Source organism: Ctenocephalides felis, unplaced genomic scaffold, assembly GCF_003426905.1.
Source record: "Ctenocephalides felis isolate EL2017-DRISC unplaced genomic scaffold, ASM342690v1 CF-g0.4_SCAFFOLD_03572, whole genome shotgun sequence".
Taxonomy (NCBI): domain Eukaryota; kingdom Metazoa; phylum Arthropoda; class Insecta; order Siphonaptera; family Pulicidae; genus Ctenocephalides; species Ctenocephalides felis.
Window position 1 is genome coordinate 28,825,805 of NW_020539726.1, and position 6,096 is coordinate 28,831,900.

The window sequence follows — 6,096 nt, forward strand, 5'->3', positions numbered from 1 at the left end:
CAGACCAATGTTATTGCAAGGCCATGCTCCAACTTCCATACGTTATGTTACAAAATCTTACTGAATAAAACTGTTAAAATGACATGTATTTGCTGTGCGTTCAGGCGTTTTACACTTAAACTGCAACGTCACTCGTATATTATGAAACTGGGTCAAAAACACCATGTTATTCAAGATTGTTTTTTGATATTTATGCGATTTCTAGGTTAGGTTTTTTATCTGACAACCTGAGAAAAACGCCTGACTGCATAGCAACCACATGGCTTTTGTCAATACTTAGAACGAATTAGTATGAAAAGTTCTTCATAACATAGCCTTGCCATAACATTGGTCTGTTATGCTGCAGAATCAGTCCATAAAAATGAATTCTATCCATTTCAAATAATTAGAAAGTGTGTTAATATTCTAATATAAAATTATTTTTTTTTAAAAAAGACGACTTTAATTTTTAAATAATCATAGATCGAGGTATTATGAATTATAAGTTTTAGTGAATAAACAATTAGAATTCTTTTTAGTGAAAATTTATCCTAGAAAAATGTTGATTTCAAGACTTCAAAATTATAAAGTCAATTTCAAATAATTAGAATCGTGTTATTATTTTTCCTTTCGAAATACATATTTATAAATGCAAAATTGAATCTACAATTAAAATTTTGACAAAAACGAGACTAATTTTTGAAAAATAAAATCATAAATAGTAGATTTTCAGAAAAACAAACTACATATATATTATATATCGATATAAATAGTTATTACTGCAAAAAGTGAATAAAATTACTTCATAATTGAACTAATTAATTGAATAATATTAAAATTTCTGATAAAATAATGTTCAAAGGTTATGCAGTATTAAATATATTAATGATTCATTATTTTTTATTATATTAAAATAATTGGATTCAAAAATGATATTTTTCAAATTTAAATAATATATATTTAATAATAGTAAAATGAATTGAATATTTTAAAAAAAATGATTTTTATGAACAATATTTGTCAGGTATATTTTAATAATTATGTGATATATGTTAATATTTAAATAATACTAAAATGAAATGAATATTTAAGAAATGTGAAATATTTACGGTTAAGAGAAGAAGTCTACTTGTCTGTTTGACAACTAGGCGAAAAAAATATTTATTTTATTATAATATAAACCTCGGTGACGATCAAAAAGAAATAAAATTAGTGAACACAAAATGAAAGTAATTATTAATACAAAATTATATATGAAAAAACTAAAATTAAAAAAAAATGAAAAAATAACTTGTATATATGATAATTTATTAGAAGCTAAAAACATTACTACTATAGGTCTATTTAAAAGTGCATTTGTCTCGTGGATATAATTTTAGAAAAAAGTGTGAATTTCTGAAGAAAATCTAGAAAAAATATTAATAGGTTAATTAAATTAAATATTTTTATTATTCAGATTCAACATATCTTTTTGTAGATGACACCAGACCCCGCACTATTAACATTAAAAGAAATGGACGGCATCAGCAGGAACTGATTGTGAGAAACAAGCCAATAAACCATTCCTGGTGTCTTTGGACTTGAGATTGCAATTGTTAATATTACAATGACTTCAACAACACGTAGGAATATAATTTTTATAAATAGAAACATAATAAAACATGCAAATTTCAGTTGAAAAATGAAAAATAGCGTCAATCAAAATTCAAAGTTTATGGAATTGATTTAAATGCAATTAAATATCTATTTGTAGAGTTTCCTCAATGATTTTTTGCCATTCCCCAAGTCGATTAATATTTTTCATATTATAAAGATAATTATCAGTTTTCATTTCAAAATAGTTTTCAGTTTCTATTAAAATAAAAATATTTAATTACATTTGATTAAATCCTATCAAATAAATCAAGAAGAATCTGCCGGCTGTTGCCTCTGATTTATAAATATCCGATCCTAACCATATGGCGCAATTACAAAGAGCAAAATAATTTCTAGGAAGCAAATAATCATAGCCCTTCTTAATTGTAAGAACAATTACATGCTGGATGGATCTTAAATGAAAATTTATTATCGTATTTCAGGAATCGTTCGGTTTCAGATTTGAGCTTTGAGAGAAGATTGACTTGACTTGCTCTCTGGAGATTATAAAATATGATTTATGCAGATAGTAGGTACAAGTAAACGCTTTCTTCTCTTTATGATTCAGATAAAGGAAGAGCTGGGCTCAAAATCAGAATAAAATTTTATTTTTGCAATTTGTAATTAATTACTTGTGATGTTCTATTACGCACAATTTTCTATGCCGGACAACTACCAGAGTAAATTTTCGGGTTTTCTTAAAAAAAAAATTACAAAATATATGAATAATATGAGATTTGAAAATTTGATAATAATCCTGAATATGCCCCAAAGACCTATTTTTAGCTCTTTCTTCTTGAAATTTATCTAAAATAAACCCATAAATTAAGAAAAATCTGTGTGTGATAAATGTGCACACTATTTTATAGTTTTTTGTATTTTTCAGGTGACAAGTAGTCCCTAGTAGATAGTAATAATCTCTAAATTGTGTTTGTATAACAGATTTTATTCCAAATATTTGAGATGTTATTTTACAAAAGTAGTAAGTTAACATATTTTATTTATTGTAACTAATGCCTTCAGAACAGATTTCAATTTATCAAATCGAATGTTTAGTATTATAGATAAATACTTAAGTAACTGAAATTAACCATTTGTATTAAATATAACCATGTATGATACATTTTTTAAAATAGTTAAATTATTCGTTATAGATAGAAAATTGACAGCCAGATCCTGAAGCATAAAAACTTCCTATTTTCTGAATATTTTCCTCATAATTAATATTAGAAGTGATCTCTGGATTTAGAAGTACAAAATTCATAACCTGCTCCTTGTTTACTACGAAGTGCAAAATGCAAATCCTTCGATACGGTTATGTTAAAATGTCACTCAAAAGATTGACGATTTTAATCAACAAATGGTCACAAATTATGTATGGTGTTAATTATGAACATCCATGATATTGGCGCAATTAACAAAGAACCTCTTTTAGTCCTTCAAGAAATGAATCATATTACCTAGTATAGATATAGATCGGTATATTCTAAAATTAGAGTTTTTAATATAAATTGTATACATTTATTTTTGCATAAAAAGCAAAAATAATTAAATATTATTTTTAGGTTTTTCGAAATTTTTAAGCAAGCCGTAGTTAATAATAATAAATATTATTTCATATTATTATATGGTACAATAGAAACATTCTATGAGGAACATATGTATACATACAAAATTAATAATAATTATTATAATTAATCAATAATCATTCATTATTTTTCAAATATCTTCAGTTATTAGTATCCAGTTAATTTACAGTATAGTAAGTGATAATGTCTAACAATTATTATAAAAAAAAATCAATTCTTTGTTGCAGTGTTCAAACTATAACGAACTGAATAAAATATACTAAATAGGATGAAGTGATGAATTTATAGCAACAACTCGATTCAAGAAAAGATCATAAAGCAGGTTCATTAGAGAAACAGCTCCAGATACGAGTAAAAAACCTTATTGTGTAGCTTTAGAGATATTGTGATGGTCAAATTTGATTGAAAAAGAGTAACAGACACTGTTCAAAATATTCTAAATAGATAGTTTGAAAAGCTCTAATTATAAATACAAATATATTCACTATTTGGAGTAAGTCCTTCTTAGTCAAACTTTTATATTGAGCTTTTCACTTAATAGAAATCAATCAGTCAATTATAATATGTAGATTGTAATTACATTACTTTAGACAATATTTTTAATAAAAATGTATAACAAAAGTACAATATTGAAGAAGAATAATTATCTAACAGTAGAAAGCCTAAACAATTTTACAATTTATTTATTTGAGAACTCTATAAACTTATGTTGACAGTCGTTATAAAAGCTAAACTATCCAAAGCGGTACAAAGGGAGAACGATGAAGTATGTTTGTTCGAACAAGTTCACATTATAGCATTGATATACTGACATATACTGATTTTGAGATCAGGTTCAAAGGGAAGAATAAGAAGTATGTTTGTTCGAACAAGTACCCATTTATGCATTGAGTCAGCGCCCCACATTAACATAATAAAGTATATTTAGATCGCAAACACGGCTGCTTTGCCATTACTTCAATTTTAATTGTTTCCATACTATGTTTTCACAAAAAATATATTAAAAAAAATTAAACGTTTATAGGTCGGGTATTAAAGTAAGCAAATCAGTTCTTTAAAAGGAGTTATGAATATGGGCATGGTCGACTCTCTGCTGAGTGCGGAAAACACTAGAACAGGATAAAGCACATTTTTTCTATTAACAATTTCATTTTATTTTACCAGACCTTTCTTTTGTCTTCAATGCACTCAAGTAATGCTGATACTTATTTTGCATACGACAAAATTTATAATCTCCGTCGTATCAGGCGCCACACGTTATTTGTAATGCTAAAGGCACAACTTATACTGATCGTATGTGAATTTTTATTCCTGGCCGTGCAAAAGTGGATTACTTAAGATAACGATACAGATTCCATCTAGACTGGACTACATCCATATAAATTGTCCTGGAATCATAAATTCTACTCCAAGCTTTAGGTGTAATTGGATGTTTTAGAGACTGATTATCTCTAGCAAAATTGATATAGAACTAAAATTTTAACACTTGTTCAAATTACATCTGATTAATATATGCATTGAAGTTTGAATCTTTCCCGAATACTCTATTATTATTAAATTTTTGAAGTGCGACTAGGGTGTAAATCCGTACAAATGCAACGGAAGTCCGTTACGCACGAACTGTTCTTCATTCGCTTTCGATGAGATCATTTCTATACGGGTCGATTGAGATTAGCCGTCGTGTATGTGAATAGAGATCTGTCGTTGTATGCGTACCGGCATCAACGTTGTATGCGTACCGATATCAACAAGAAAATCGGCATAGTTAAGTAAACATTTTAAAGTTACATCATAGTACAAATCTTAATTTAATGAAAAATGCCTGAATCAGAAGAATATTTTATCCTGTTTCTTGAAAATAATAAAACAAATTAAACATTTGTGTCATGTACTAAACGTAAGTTTACTGATTAAAAATTATTTCTAAATTGTTCGTAGCTTCTATAAATACTTGAAGTTATTAAAATGGAAAATATTTTTTAGACAAGACAGATATTACAATGTTCAAAGAATGAGGTTATATTGCCAGCAAAGAAGTAAAATAATACCATCAGTCAATGAATGTATGTTAAATTTAATTACATAAATTCTTCAAACACAATTACATGATGATGAGTGAAGTTGCGAAAACAATATTTGTGTAGGTGTTGTTTAACATAATCCACTGTGTGAACGAATATTATAAAATTTATTAATAAGCAATTACTTCATTTCTCTAATGAAGGTTCATTTCTAAATGCTAATTACAATGACAAATCGATCATTTCATATTTGAAGTATGTCTTTGATTATATTATTGTTTTTAAATATTATACATATTTTTAATGCTATTATAAATATATAATTTATAATAATTTATCCTTATATAAATGTGTATAATGGTTGACGCTGTTAAATGTGTGCATCACGAGTGTTACAATATTACCAATAAACATTATTCAAAATTTTTATATGATGTATTTATTTTTACTTGAATGCCATCTTGTACAGTAGCAAATAAGTTTTACTTCATTTGCGTGTGAACCTTACGCGCATTTTTTTTTTTATTCATCTTCTACTTTCTACATGGTTCGAATGGAAAAGCACCAAAGCTCCCTCTAAATTGGATGTTTTACATCAAAATATATTATCAAAATTCGTTGTTTCACTTATTCTTTATTATAAATAATCCAATAAACTATTTGACAAATAGTATTTGTTATCCAAATATCTTAAATAATGTCTTAGGCCATCTTTTCAACAGATCAAATTAGAGAAATGAGTTGATTTACAACAAGCTGATTGTAGTGGCAATTCATTAGTCGTAAATCAGCCATCATAAACTGTGATTATCGTTATTATTTATATATTGTGCTATCAAGGCAAAATAATAATTTATAACCAATCATCAGGT